This window comes from Lepidochelys olivacea (genome assembly GCF_965140295.1).
Source record: "Lepidochelys olivacea isolate rLepOli2 genome assembly, chromosome: 4".
In the NCBI taxonomy this organism is placed as follows: domain Eukaryota; kingdom Metazoa; phylum Chordata; order Testudines; family Cheloniidae; genus Lepidochelys; species Lepidochelys olivacea.
In genome coordinates, this window is record NC_140414.1 from 87,779,206 (window position 1) to 87,794,998 (window position 15,793).

At 38.5% G+C, this 15,793-nt stretch overlaps 1 protein-coding gene across 3 annotated transcripts in view; it reads right to left on the minus strand.

The window, feature by feature from the left end:
- The window catches only part of SORBS2 (sorbin and SH3 domain containing 2), a 276,988-nt gene extending 261,477 nt beyond the window's left edge, over positions 1 to 15,511 (minus strand). For all 3 annotated transcript variants that reach the window (XM_084627086.1, XM_084627085.1, XM_084627087.1), the window contains exon 1: positions 14,972 to 15,511. The gene's annotated coding sequence lies outside the window, so the exon portion shown is untranslated. The remainder of the gene's footprint in view (positions 1 to 14,971) is intronic.
- Positions 15,512 to 15,793: the final 282 nt, after the last annotated feature.

A 15,793-nucleotide genomic window follows, 5' to 3' on the forward strand; every position in this document is an offset into this window, starting at 1 on the left:
TGACTAGGGCTTCTGGGCACCTTGATTTTTGGGTGCCCAACTTGAGTCATGTTGAAGAGGGCCAATTTTCAGAAAATGCTGCACACCCAATCTCTGGAAACCAGGCCCATTTAAGATATCGCACACTGGACACCCAAAAATGGAAGCACCCAAATCACTAGTTCTTTTGAAAATCTCGGTTTATGCTATGTCATTGTAATGTAACAAAGAAGATGCAGCTTTTCCCTCTTCTTTCTGCTCCGGATTCTTGGGAGCTGAAGGATGCACCTGAAGTGGGACCTCACGGTACTCCTTTACCAAATCATCACTTTACCCTTTCTTGTTTAAAAGTTGTAAGCTATGTCTAATTCGTTTTTTATGAGACGTATCACCAGAGTACTGATCGGCGAAAGACAAAATGCAACACAATTTTGCTTTGTGTTACACCTTTCATACAAACTATCTCAAATGCTTTACAGCTACAAACAAACAGAATTGCAGACACAACAATTATGAAGGAACCAATAGAGAAAATGCACAGCAGGTGTACAGCCCAAACATTGGATGAACCCTGAGAAGCTGTGCAGGTAGAGTTAGGAGAGAAGAATCAGCTCTACTCCCCAGCCTGTAGGAAGGCTGCAAAAGCCTCTGCAGACATTATCTGCCAATTTGTGGGGAACTAGGTGAAGACAGGATGATCCACATAGCAGTGGGTTCTCGGACATTGCCCTCCTCAGTGTGAGAATGTACAGGCAGCCTCCATGAAGGAGAGCATTGTGCGGTGCAAAGACTGTGGTGCACCTCAGAATCTGGCCCCTCCACTGTACAACAGAACCCACGTGATACCACTGGTGGGAAGCCCCTGCAGGGACAGAATTTGGCCTTACGTTGTTTTCAGCAGAGATTTGAATTGAGATGATGAGTCAATGACTGAAGTAGAAAGGCAGAGGACAGGTACTTCAAAAGGCAGAAGCTGCAAACAAGGGAGAGCATTATCTCTTATCTGCCTACAGCATTGAGATTGCATGGAACAGAGAAGAGGCCACTGCCAGTTGAGTGTAAGGAATAGAGAAGGAAGGCAATTTGAAGTGGATTCTCAAATGATGAGACAGTGGAACCCTTTGAGTTTTGAGATGATAACGGCTATACTTCATTATATGTGGGGAATAGTTAGGCAGCAGCATTGTGCACATATTGGAGCCCAGAGAGCTGACACTCAGGAATAGAGTTATGATGAAGGCTAGAGGAGAGCAGAGGATGGATGGAGATTTCAGTGTCATGCACAGGCAGTACTGCAGGTGTGATGACAGGCAGATGTAAAAAATGTGAGAGATGTGGGAGAACCGGAGGAGAGTTCAGAGTCAAAGATGATGTTAAGGTCATAATTTAAGTGAGACATTGCCCTGGGTATGTCTATAGATTAAAATTTTAAAATCATAATCAGGTAATTTTCTCTCTTTTTGAAAGACAAACAAATGGAAAAGAGGGATTTCCTTTCCTAGAAACAATGTTTACTTTCTCAGAACTGCCACATCCTCTTCGCCAAAGTGTCCCACCCATTAACAAAGAGAAAATCTGAACATGTGTTTTTGTTCCAAGTCTTTTTAATCTTTCATGAACCTACTCATGCCCAAAACAGAACTAAATACTTCCAATCCTCAGGCAAATATCACTGCAAGGAACAAAGGACCAGTGCATGTGGGCACTTGAGAAAGCAGAATGGCCAAATCCGGAAACTTTTGGTACAAAAAAGTTCTTTAATGCAGTGAGTGCAGTCTCATATTTATCGTCTGCAAGGGGAAAAGTGTAAACTATACGCTGCCCTTCTGCTCCAAGGCAGTGGATTAGCAGAGCATGCTTTCTTATTTCAGAAATCTCTGTAGCACTGATTTCAAGCAGATAAGTCTCAAACATATGGATCTAGGCAGTAAAAGCAATTGGAGGCTCACCTGGACTTTGTAGAAAGGGTGCAGGTGATTTCAGTGGCAGAAGATCCCATCCTCGTCACCAAAATGTTGGAGTAGCCAGGCAAGGTACTAACAAACTTCAACAGGACTTTATTTTTTAATGTGGAAACCTCTTTTTCAAGCTGCTGCTGCTGCACCCTCATTTACCTCTCCCTCAGCCTCTTCAACTCCTCCCCCCTCCTTCCTGTTTCCTGTCCTTTCAGACTCCCAACAGCCAGTGCTACCAGTTCTAATAATTACAAGCAAAATCTAAACACCACATGTACACCTAACACTCTTGTTCAAGCCTTCATCACCTCCTACTTTGACTAAAGTAATAATGTCTTCTCTGGCCTGCCTACATCAACACTGACCCTTGCAATCCATATAAAAGGCAGTTGCTGAGATATTTCTGTTTGTGCTTTGACCCTCTCACTCCCCCATCCCTCAATTTTTGAATCTTATCACTGGATTCTTGTTTTCCATCACACTGATTCAAGTTTCTTTTTCTTGCCTCCATGTTTATTTTCTCCTATGTACTCCCACTCCATCCAGGATGCCAATTTAGAACACCTATTTGTCCACTTCTTCCACAATCATCTCCATCCTTTCTTTCTCACTGCCCTTCATGCATGAAGTGACCTCCTTGAACTAATCTACATGGCTATTATCTTCTCCTTAACATTCACTTCTGCTCCCTATAAGAAATCAGTAGGGCTGTCAATTAATCGCAGTTAACTCACGCAATTAACTCAAAAAAAGAATCACAATTTAAAAAATGTATCATGATTAATTGCAGTAGTAATCACATTGTAAACAATAGAATGTCAATTGAAATTTATTAATTATTTGTGGATTTTTTCTACATTTTCAAATATATAGATTTCAATTACAACACAGAATACAAAGTGTACAGTGCTCACTATATATTATTTTTATTATAAATATTTGCACTGTAAAATGATAAACAAAAGAAATAGTATTTTTCAGTTCACCTCATACAAGTACTGTAGTGCAATCTCTTTATCGTGAAAGTACAACTTACAAACATTGTCTTTTTTTATTACATAACTGCACATAAAAACAAAACAGTGTAAAACTTTAGAGCCTACAAGTCCATTTAGTCCTACTTCTTGTTTAGCTAATTGCTAAGACAAACACATTTGTTTACATTTATGGGAGATAATGCTGCCCGCTTCTTATTTACAATGTCACAAGAAAGTGAGAACACCTCCATTCCAGAGGACATGCTTCCATACCATTGACGCTCGTAGAAAAAAAAAGTGTTAATTAAATTTCTGAATTAACTCCTTGGGGGAGAATTGTATGTCTCCTGCTCTGTTTTACCCGTATTCTGCCATATATTTCATATTATAGCAGTCTTGGATGATGACCCAGCACACGTTGTTCATTTTAAGAACACTTTCACTGCAGATTTGACAAAACGCAAAGAAGGTACCAATATGAGATTTCTAAAGATAGTTACAACACTCAACCCAAGGTTTAAGAATCTGAAGTGCCTTCCAAAATCCGAGAGGGACGAGGTGAGGACATGCTTCCAGAAGTCTTAAAAGAGCAACACTCCGATGTGCAAACTACAGAACCCGAACCACCAAAAAAGAAAATCAACCTTCTGCTGCTGGCATCTGACTCACATGATGAAAATGAACATACATCAGTCCTCATTGCTTTGGATTGTTATCGAGCAGACTCATCATCAGCATGGACAGATGTCCTCTAGAATGGTGACTGAAGCATGAAGGGACATACGAATCTCCCCAACTAGGAGCTATCACAATACAAATAATAAATAATTAAAAGCAAGACATCTCATTATTAACTGGAGTACAAACTCATAGCACTCAGTGGTGTGTTTTGAGATGACTGATGATTAGTTTACATATTGACAAATGAAATGTATTTAAAATTATTGAAATATTAAGTACTAGAAACAGAAGCCAATGAATTACACCAGGGATTAGTTTGGGTGAGTGTCTTTATAACCAGTTTAGTCCTACAGTCATGAGAATTCTACTGTATTTTATAGCTGTTAAGTTGGTAGCATTTTCCTAACATTTCACTACACTAACAGCGTCTCTCACTGGTAGGTGTTCACTAGAACAGGTGCAGATCTCCAAAAGAAATTTTTCTTTGGGCTAATAGTTTTGAGAGTACAATATGTGTCCTGAATCTGGCCTTTGTTAAAATGCAAGGCCATAAGTCAGCTAGAAAATTCATCTGTGAATCAAATGACATTGTCAAAACAGAGAATGTGTGACTCTGCAGCTATGCAAATGGTGAATTACAAACCTTTCTTTTGGGCTTGTTTAAAGGCTGGATGGTCATCTGTAGTGCTGATCAGGTTACAAGATATCTGTGTCTGTAAAGTGACCCCTAAAGAAAATATGTCTGTTAAGAAATTAAATTTGCCTGGTTATCTGAATGCATATCACAGCAAAGTCTTAGCTTTAGATCTTATTTTACTGTCAAACTTGTCAACATCTCACTCCATGATTATGTAGTGACACTGATGGGGCTGATGGAGGCACAAAAGGAGCACTCAAGGAAGACAAGGCCATTACGGAGAAGTTAAATGCATTTTTTGCATTGACCTTTGCAGCAGATGATGTGAGGGAAATTCCCACTCCTGAGCCATTCTTTTTAGGTGACAGATCTGAGGATTAACAGTCATTAATGTCCCAGATTGAGGTGCTGATAGAGGAAGTTTTGCAACAAATTGATAAAAGTAAAGAATAAGATGTCACCAGGATCAGATGATATTCACTCAAGTATTCTGAAGGAACTCAAATATGAAATAGCAGAATTACTAATTGTGGTATGCTTAAATCAGCCTCTGTAGCAGATGACTCGTGGATAGCTAATGTAATGCCAATTTTTAAAAAAGGCTCCAGAGATGATCCTGGCAATTACAGCCAGGAAGCCTAACTTCAGTACTGTGCAAATTGCTTGAAACTATAGTAAAGAACAGAATCATCAGACATATAGATGAACACAATTTGTTGGGGAAGAATTAACATGGCTTTTTTAAAGGGAAATCATATCTTGCCAATCTATTAAAATTATTTGAGGGGGGCAACAACCTTGTGGACAAGAGTGATCCAATAGATATAATGTACTTGGACTTTCAGAAAGCCTTTGATAAGGTCCTTTACCAAAGGCTCTTAAGCAAAGGAAGCAGGCATGGGATAAGAGAGAAGTTACTCTCATGGATCAGTAACTGGTTAAAAGATAGGAAACAATGGGTAGGAATACATAGTCAGTTTTCAGAATGGAGAGAGGTGAATATGTAGGAGCAGGATTTAATATTTCTACTATAAGAATTAATATATGATTTGATCATCCTGACAGCCATCCTTTTTGAACAGCAGAAAGGAATGACCTTCTGGGACATTGGTAGAAACACATCTGACAGATTGCCAGTGTCTGTACTGATGTTAAGGCAGGGACAGACCAGAACAATCCTTATGACTGATTATGGTCACCTTTTGTTTTAGGATAAGATTTCATTACAGTATTTTCTATAAGGTCTTGCTTCCTGTATGCACTGCAACCTAAGTTGGGTAAGATTCTTTTGTAATCCCTTTCGTAACCATATAATCCTTTCCAAAATGTTATCCTGTCTGAAGGTCTCTGTAAAACACTATTTGTGTGAATGAGGAATGTATGCATCAGCAAAAGATAGATAACGTGTGAAGCTCATTGTTACAGTCAGATGGTCAAGGAAGAAGGAGTGAAGAGACTTAACAACACCAGAGAACCATCAGCGCATCCATGATTGAGGAAGGGCAGATTGACGACACTGAGGTGGAGGCTGGCACCCATAAAGACAAGACAATTGATTAAATCAAAACCAGGACAAGATGACCCTCTCGGAGGTGTTTTGGAATGTTAACATCAAAAGATAACCCCAGTTAAGGAGTAACCGGTCACAAATTGATACAGCAAAATCCATAGACTCCAACAGAGAAAAAAAGACTATAAGAACAGGGTGCTTGGCCATGGGACTTTGGGTTTGTTTTGCCACAACTCCAGGAACATCAGATCGCGACTGACAGAGCCCGGCTCCCCCCTGCGACCAATATGGCTGGCCACTAGATTGTTCCATTCTCTGGACTGGTAACTATAAACATCGACTGGCAGGACTGTGTGTGTGTGTGTGACTGAAAAGCATATGCTAACTGCTGTATTCTCAATAAATGCGGCGTATTGCCTTTTTCCCTGAAAAAGACCTGTGTGCTTCTTATAAGCATAACAAAGAGTGGGGTCCCCCGAGGATCTGCACTGGGACCAATGCTGTTCAACATATACATAAATGATCTGGAAAAGAGGTAAACGGTGAGGTGTCAAAGTTTGCAGAAGATACAAAATTATTCAACATAGTTAAGTCCAAAGCAGACTGAAGAGTTACAAAGGGATCTCACAAATCCGGGTGACTGGGCAACAAAATGGTAGATGAAATTCAGTGCAAATGCAAAGTAATTCACATCATAAAATATAATCCCAACTAGTAATATAAAATAATGGGCTCAAAAATTAGCTGTTACCACTCAGAAAAGAGATCTTGGAGTCATTGTGGCTAGTTCTCTGAAAACATCTGTTCAATGTGCAGTGGCAATCAAAAAAGCTAACAATGTTAGGAAACATTAGGAAAGGGAAAGATAATAAAAACAGGAAATATAATATGCCACTACATAAATCCATTGTACACCCATACCTTGAATACTGTGTGCAGTCTGGTCATCCCATCTCAAAAGAGAGAGATTAGAATTGGAAAAGGTACAGAGAAGGGCAATAAAACTGATTAGGGATACGGAACAACTTCCATAAGAGTAAAAAGAAAAGGAGTACTTGTGGCACCTTAGAGACTAACCAATTTATTTGAGCATGAGCTTTCGTGAGCTAAAGCTCATGCTCAGATAAATTGGTTAGTCTCTAAGGTGCCACAAGTACTCCTTTTCTTTTTGCGAATACAGACTAACACGGCTGTTACTCTGAAACCTTCCATAAGAGTAGTGATTAAAAAGACTGGGATTTTTCAGCTTGGAAAAGTGATGACTAAGGGGGGATATGATAAGTGTATAAAATCATGAATGATGTAGAGAAAGTGAATAAGGAAACGTTATTTACCCCTTCACATAACTAAAGAACCAGGGGTCACCCGATGAAATTAATAGGAAATAGGTTTAGAACAAACAAAAGGCAGTACTTCACACAATGCACAATCAATTTGTGGAACTCATTGCCATGGGATGTTGTGAAGACCGAAAGTATACAGACACTCCCCAGGTTACGCAAGACCTGACTTATGCAAATCCGCACTTATGGAAAAATAGGGGGGTTTTGCGGTGTTTTGTGGGGGGGGGGTAACGGTCAGGTATACGTTTCCGACTTATGCAAAATTTGAGTTTCGCAAGGCATTCTGGAATGGAACTATTGCGTAAGTCAGGGAGTGTCTGTAACTGAGCTCAAAAAAGAATTAGATAAATTCATGGAAGATAGGTCCATCAACAGTTATTAGTCAAGATGGTCAGGGATGCAACCCCATACTCTGGGTGTCCCTAAGCCTCTGACTGCCAAATGCTGGGACTGGACAATGGGGGATGGGGATCACTTGATAATTGCCCTGTTCTGATCATTCCCTCTAAAGCATCTGACATTTGCCACTGTTGGAAGACAGGATCCTGAGCTAGATGGACCACTGGTCTGACAAATTATGGCCATTCTTATGTTTACCCTCTCTCTATTTATATTATGCTGTTCACTGTGGAGATGAGTCCTTTTGGTGATCTAATTTCAGAAAGCTCTTAAAACTATTTAAAAAATATATATAAGCTACTTTGGTGGTTTCATGGTATTTTGACAACAAGAAGAGGAAGATAGGAATTGCTGTACCTAATTGGATCCAGGGTCCAGTGTACTTTCTCTGACAATGGACAGTACCAGATGCTTCAGATGAGAGAGCAAGAAACAATGTAGTGGATAATTCGGGAATAACCTGGCTATAAAGCAATTTCTTTCAAATTCTCATCAGTTAACAATTGATTTATGACCTGAAGCATAAGGGTTTTATATCCCTTATTAATTTTATCATAGTTAAGAAACCATAGATCTCACAATCTATATAGATGTCTAAGGCTGGAGTTTTCAAAGGTGATTAAGGGGAGTTTGAATTTCAATAGAAGTTAGACACCTAATGCCCTTCCCCCATCTTAGAAATCCTAATTCCACTGATCTCTTGATTTCCATAATATACTGTGGCAATGAGTTCCATAGGTCAAGGGAAAAAATCTTCTCAGTTTAAAATTTGTTGCCTTTCAGTTTGATTAAATGTCCCCTTGTTCTCATGTCATAAGAAATGGTAAATATGAGAGTCCCATTTAACTTCATCCTTCCTGCAGTTGAGTTCCACTGTGCTAGGTTCTGGTACGATTTCTCCCTTGAGTATGTTAAACTTAATCATATTGGGGGCAGTATTACTCAAAAGCTCAACTATAATTATTTCTTGAACCAATTCTTCAACATTACTTAGGACTCAGTCAAGACTAGCCTCTGCTGTTGTGCATTCTAAAACTAGCTGTTCCAAGAAGCAATTTTATGGTGTCAAGAAATTGCTTTTCTAAACCTTCTAAACTTTTCTAAGATTCAATTGGTTTATACATGGTTAGTTGTAATCAGCCATTAGTACTGTTTTATTAGTCTTAGTTCCTTTTTTTATAGCCCTTAATTCAATGGACTCAATATTCTTTTTTGGAGGCCAGTAGAAAAATCTTGACACTATATTTGTACTTGTAGTTCTTGGAATTGGTATTTCTACAGATTCTGCTATCCAGTCCACTCCATTCATGTATTAACCATGGATTCTATCGAACGTTTTAAATCTAGTCCTACTACTCCAGCATTACACCCTAATCCATCCTTCCTGTATACTTTATACTCAAGGTAAGCAGTATTCCATTGCTTTATGTCTTTTTACCATGTTTCAGAAATACCTTTGTCAAGGTCGTCTTCCACAGCTATTCATTTTAGTAAAATCAATGGAAGTCAGGCACCTACTTCATTCAGGTGCTTTTGAAAATACCATCAGGTGCCTAAATACCTTTGAATATCTGGCACCGGGTGCATATACATAGACCACTTGACCACAAGACAAACAGCTGTACATTCTGTACTCTCCTCACCCACTGTTGACATGGATGTAGAAATAAAGGGCTGTGCTACTTAAGAAGGTTGCTGTCTGCTATCTACAGCATGGGTTACATCAAGATGATGTAACATCCTACACACTGTCTTATCTATGCCTACTAAGCCTATGTTCCATGGAACTTTTCACGTATTTCTACTTGTCCAAACTTCTTTCCATGAAAGTGGAATAAATGGCACAGTGCTCTCCCCACGGTTCCTGCCTGGGCTACAGCAGCTTTATGTTCAGTCTGAGGTTAAGTAAAAGCCCTCACCCTCACCCATGGTGAAGACTGCCCAGGAGACACACCAAATAAGGACATTTCACAGCTAGCTTGTCCTTGCCCCTACTTGATCTACTCTGTCCTCCGTATGAGCTGCATTATACAATTTTGAGCCGCCTAATGAGTTACAGCTGGCTTGCATCCTGAATTTCCACTGCTGGCGTCCCATCACATAGATTCTGCTGGCAGACCCTGGGCAGAGAATTGGACCTGGTATATATTCAGTGTTTCATCCAAAATTTTGAAACAACGATTGGAAGTGTCCTTGGATTTCCCATCTACTTTGACCTTCAGCCCCAGCTGCTGATTTTCTGTTTGCAGGATTGTAGGCTCAATACATTAATGGATCTTTAGACGTGGAGTCACTTTACGGTTTTATATGCCTACAGGGGTTTGGTTCCCTTTATTTTCTGGTATGAACACTGCAGTTATTGATTCTGCTCAGCAGTTACAGCACTTTTTCTTCCCCATAGTTTTCCCCAGGCATATCTGCCTTTTCATGGGGGTACTGCTAAAGTGAAAGGGTATGTTAGAAAATACCACTTGCAGCCTAAATAACCTAACCATTGACTGCAGATAAACTATTTCATGTTTTATGGGGCTGATTGATATGGGACTGATTGATATCCTAATTGCTTTAAAACATCTAACAGTAAAACAAAATTGCTTGTACACCTTCAAGAATAATATTCAAGACATAACAAACATGGTGCCTTATTAAAAATAAAGTTTTCATTATTCCAAGTTAATTCACTGATTTTTAAAACAATCATTGTCATCTAATGAAACGATAAACTGACCTAATCAAATTTGTTAGCTAAAATATGACTGAAGATTTTTTTCATTTTTTTTCAAAGTCTTTGAGCTCTGAGGGCCTCAATATCAGATTTTTAAAAAATGGTTAGTGCTACAATATTTTGTTTTTAAAGAGAGAATTTTTTTATCCTAAGAGACAGCCTAGAGACCCCATTGGAGACATCAAAACTCAGCTTATAGTCATAGCCAAAACTGAGCTCTTCAAGGGAAGCTTCTTGTTGAGTAAGGATGGCGGGGTTTTTAAGGGTGCATGAATCAGAACACTATCCAGACTAAGCTCAGAAAAGCATGACAAAATAAACTGATTTAGAGTGAGGAGCTGGAAATAACAGAAGAAAAGTCTCTCGCTTTGTTTTTGAATTTCCTGTTTCACAGCAACATTGGCTATGTGTTCTTTGTCATGGCACAACATGTTTGAATAGAAAAATACTATATTTCACAGTCCACTGAAAGCAGAGTTTTACTGTTGTTCAAGAACCATGTCATTTAAAAATGTTGTTTCCATTCAAAACATTCTTTGCTAGCCCACCTCAGGACTCTTTTTAAGTGGTTCCTTCTCTTTACTCTCACCTTATAGTCCTCTCCCATTCTCATACTTCATGGAATTTTATATCACATAATTCCTTAGAAACTAAGCTAAGTGCTTTTTAGCGTTTTGCTTTACTTTACCTGCAGATAGATTTCTACAATATATTACATTTAAAAACTATAATTTCCAGAACTGACAGAAAGAGAGCAAGACAAACATTTTTGTGACAGGTAGAACTAGCCAACATTTTTAATGCAAAAAATTTTTTTGATGAAAAATAGCAGGTTTTGGAAAATGAAAATGGGGAAATATAGATTTTTTTAAAAAAAGACCTTTTCCCCTCTCCTTCCCCTTTCCCTTTTCCAGTGACAAAATGGAAAAAGAAAAAAAAAGAGAGAAAAAGAGGAAGGAAGCTTTCATGTTTGGGGAGTTAGTTTTCAACAAATCAGAACTTTTGAAATTTTTCACAAAAAATGGGAGAAAATGAAAATATTTCACAAAACACTGACTTTTGACCAACTTTAGTGATGTACTTTTATTATAGCATTTTGAATGGGAAACAATTACAAGTCTAGATGCCATCTGTAGTCAAAATGTGCACTAACGAAGATCTGTAAAAATCTACTAAGGTATGTTGCACATATATGTACTATGCTCAACATTCTTATAAAAAAATGTAGTAGCTGGCAGTGAGTGTAACCGATGTTAACACAATACCAAGATAATGGCATTGGAAAGGATATCTATATAGAGCAACGCAACAAGATGAAAATATCAGTACTCTCCTTAGACCCAAATGACCACATAAGAAGAGACTCTCAAATCATGCCCCAATCAACATTATTACACTGACAGTCTTACTGGAATAGAAATAGGGGACAATGATCAAATTTGAGACACTTTGCCTATTCAAGCACCCCATCATCACTGGTGTGTCTTATTAAATACCTGTTCTTATTGGCATATTGGACAGGAAGATACTACTAGGCTAGGGATGGTGTTGCACAGAAGTTTGCCAGATGTGCTGATTCTATTATACTGACGTTTGAGACTGATCTGTATGCATGTGCTGTTATCCATCATCATTCATATTGGCACTTTCCTTTGCCCTGTTTGCAAACATACTGTGGTTCACATATCTACGCAGTCATTTCTTTATGCTGAGTGTGTACGAGATGCAGTATATGCATTCCTCACCCACTATATTATGGTATTTCTTGGCCCATGTTGCTAGTTATTATTGTTCTAGTCAAATCCAATAAGATGTGTTAAAATTGGAAAACACCAAATGATTGCCCTTATTTGATTCTGCACTTTCACTTGGCCATCCCAGTTTTCCTCCATTACGTTGTTCTTGCATCTGCCACGGCTATGGCATCCTATGTATGGACAAGCGCTTCTGATGTTTCGACTCATTTATCTGATTCTATTTTGTGTTACTACACTGTTCACAGCCACACCACTTAACTAATGGGGACACATGGGACATGCTGGCTCATTCTGCTAAGAAGAACATCTATAAATTATTGTAGTTTGATATCAGCATATTGGGAAAAGATTATGATTGATGTGATTGACACCACTGCAGATGAGATATGGTTCCTGTCGTTTGACACACAATCTACAGACATGCAAAATGATTTAAACCTTGAAGTCCTGGCTCTGCTGAAGTCAAAGGCAAATCTATTAACTTCAGTGAGGCCAGGATTTCTCCCCTAGTTCCTATATGCACTGCTACTGTTTCCCTAAATGTAACAGTCAGGTCAAATTGATATAAATCTTCATATACTTTTAAGGAGATTCCTTTTTAGAGACACATTTTGGCAACTAAACACAACAGGGGCTTTCCTGATTTGATTTTTATATTGAAGATTGAACTCTCCTCATTTTATACCCACACAACACAGAATTTCGTCCATTTGCATATAATGTTTAGTTGCAACTCTTCCCTCTCTTCAATTAAATTCCTCCTGAATAGACACTTCTTCTGCAACGCCTACAAGGCACAAGCTGACTAAGTCATCTACTTATCTATTTCATTTATGCATCGCCTGAGCAAACTGCTCATCAATGTCGATAGAGGGGGTTGAAAGTCAGCAGGAAGGGATTACACTGGGAACTGGTGTGGGGGAAAGCAAAGCTGGGACCTGGTTTGGGGGAAAGACAAGAGGAATAAATTATCATGGAAAAGAAATTTAGAGGTATTTTTTTTAAATTCAACAAATATGTAATTAATCAGACACGTGCCTATCATTACCTAAGTGATCACATTTTTTTATATTCTGCCAGTGTTCATTTCTCTTTGTCTTTTTAGAGAGTCCCTGACTAGAAGAATGTACAGTGTCTGGCTTCATGATTGGAAAGTGCTAGCACCTGCTGGCTGCTATTGTTATATTTTAAAAATGTTTACATTTTGCATGATTAATTTATCATGACCACCCAGATTTTCTTTAGACGCTTACAAAGCATTTTACAAATGTTAAGCTCCACCTACTTTCCACCCCTTATTTACACGGCTGAAGTAATCGTAATCACACACACACATCCAGTTATTTATAAATACTTATATAGCACTGTAAATGTATATGGCACTCTACAAACACAGAAAAAGACATGGTCCCTGCCCCAAAGAACATACAGTAGGATGCCTACAAGTCTAAACACAAAACAGTAATTCAGGTAAGGGAGGTGTTTCATGGACAGTTATTGGTGAAGAGATAAACACATAATTCATGGAAGATGAGGCTTTTCTGAAGGAATGATTTAGAGGAGGCAGGGGACAAGAGACTTCCATTTCAGTAGCAGTGTTTTCAAATGTAACATTTAGTTCTGTATGCATTGGCTGGACACGCTCACTTTGAAAACCTCTTGGACTTTGGCTCCCAGTTACTGCACCATTTTATACAATAGTGACTTGTTACTAATTTACCTTTGTAATTATGTACTGGAATTTGTAATGATTAATCTCATGCCCAGTCTATTGTCTAAGTATATGAGGTAGCGAGATTTAAATCTGTACAACTGTTAAATACAAGTTAATGCAAACATTACATTAACACATTTTACCAGTGTAAACATAAAGAATCAGAATTCCTGGTGAGTTGTCAGTGAACAGTTTTAATCCATTTCAGATGTTCAGTGTTATTATGATCAGTCAGATATGATGGTATTCAGTAAGAGAGTTCTTAGATTACAGAGGCTGAAATGCTACCGGTTAACATAATTTAAATATTTTCAGATCACTGGCTGTGCCAAAGGATTATAGTTTTATTGACCAAATTCAAGCCACATAACTGCTGTCTGCCTCTGAGACTGTCAATTAATCAGATTATGTTTTACTTGTCAAGCGGCAATTAATTTTGGAATTGAGTGTCTATAATTTTAGCACATAGCCATTCACAAGAACTATCATATTCAAATATTTCTGTGCCTTTTTATTTTATGTAGCACTCACAGCAGCTAGCATATCAATGAGGTTGTGCCATAAAAGAAGTTTAACCATCTTATACTATAACTGTACTTGTGCTCCATGTGGAGTGCTGGCTTCCTTTCTTTTCCTGAACTCCAAATTGAGGGACACAATGGGTGTGTTGTGCTCTGTGCTAGCATGGTATGCACGATATCTTTGAAAAAGAGTTGTGAGCAGCACCTATTACCTAGACTCTTAACAGTACAAGTACCAGAAACTAATCAATCAAACACAGCACTGGGGCATGCAGTTCATAAAAACTAGAGCAAAGCCTGCTTTCTATTATGACCTACATACTGCACAGCAGCAGTTGGACAGTTTAAATCTAGTTTCATTATTAAGGTTGAGCACAATGCATGTACTGCAATGCCGGGGAATTGAATGATTTTAAGGCTTTTCAAATAAAATAGTCACAAGTTCTATAATGTTTCATATCCCACATAATTCCTACAATACAGGTCACAGCAGGATACAAAAAATCTCTACTGTGTGTGAGTAAAATGTGTATACATGACTTCGTCAACTATTCAAAATGAATTAGTTCAAAATAGCAAATATTTGGAAGGGTACATTACAATATTTGACACAAATAATCTGTAAAATGATCGATCAATGTAATTCAAAAAAAGGCACTAAACAAGTCACTGCCCAAGTCACCTTTTAAGGGTAAATATTTTGTAGATTGGTTTCACTTGCAGGAAGTTTCACTCAAGGTATTTACACAACTGAAAACAAAACAAATGCTTACCTCTTTCACATAAGCTGAGATGTACAGTAGCCTCCTTCTATGAATAAGTCCACAGGCAGATGCTCCTAAACCAACAATCTGTTAATAGGAAGCATGTAAACCTGGTTTTTACAGCCTACAGTATAGAGCCCATCTGAACTGCACACCTGCTTCTTCAGCAGCGCCTGCTCATATAAAACAGCAGTGCACAAGAACAATGTTGAGAGAGGGCAACACCCTTCTTTTGGGTCAGCAGCTTTCACTCTGAGCAGCTAGCGAGCTGTTGAGATAACATTGCAGAGAAACCTTGCCTTTACAAGTCAAAAATCCTACTCCACTGCTGTTAGCAGATATGCAGCATTATCACTCTGCATTCCACCCTCTCAGATCAGCTCGTGGCAGCTGCAGCCACCAGCTTGTCAAAATGGCATCTTAAGGGCATGCTCAGCTGTAATAATTATTCACTAATATGCCTGTTTCCTCTGTTTCCTGCGAGTGGATTTTTGTTTATTCTGTGGTAAAGCACAGCATAATATGTCACACTGTTTTCCATAAGCAAAATGGCTGGTCCTTTCAGCAGTGCTGCAGACAGCTCATTGGGTTCCACTGGCTTTTTGTAGCCATGGCAACAACCAACAGACAGACTTATCCAGCAAGCATGGCTGATCATGTGCAGATCTCCAGCACAGAATGTTAATTTATGGATTTTTTCTTCTGTACTGCCATTATTTTAATTTCTGAACATTTTATGGAAACATTCAGATGCTTCTTAAATTTTCCATTTGCTTTTGGGGTTACATGGAATTTTTGGTAAGTAGGTGAAGGGCCATATGCATTAATAAA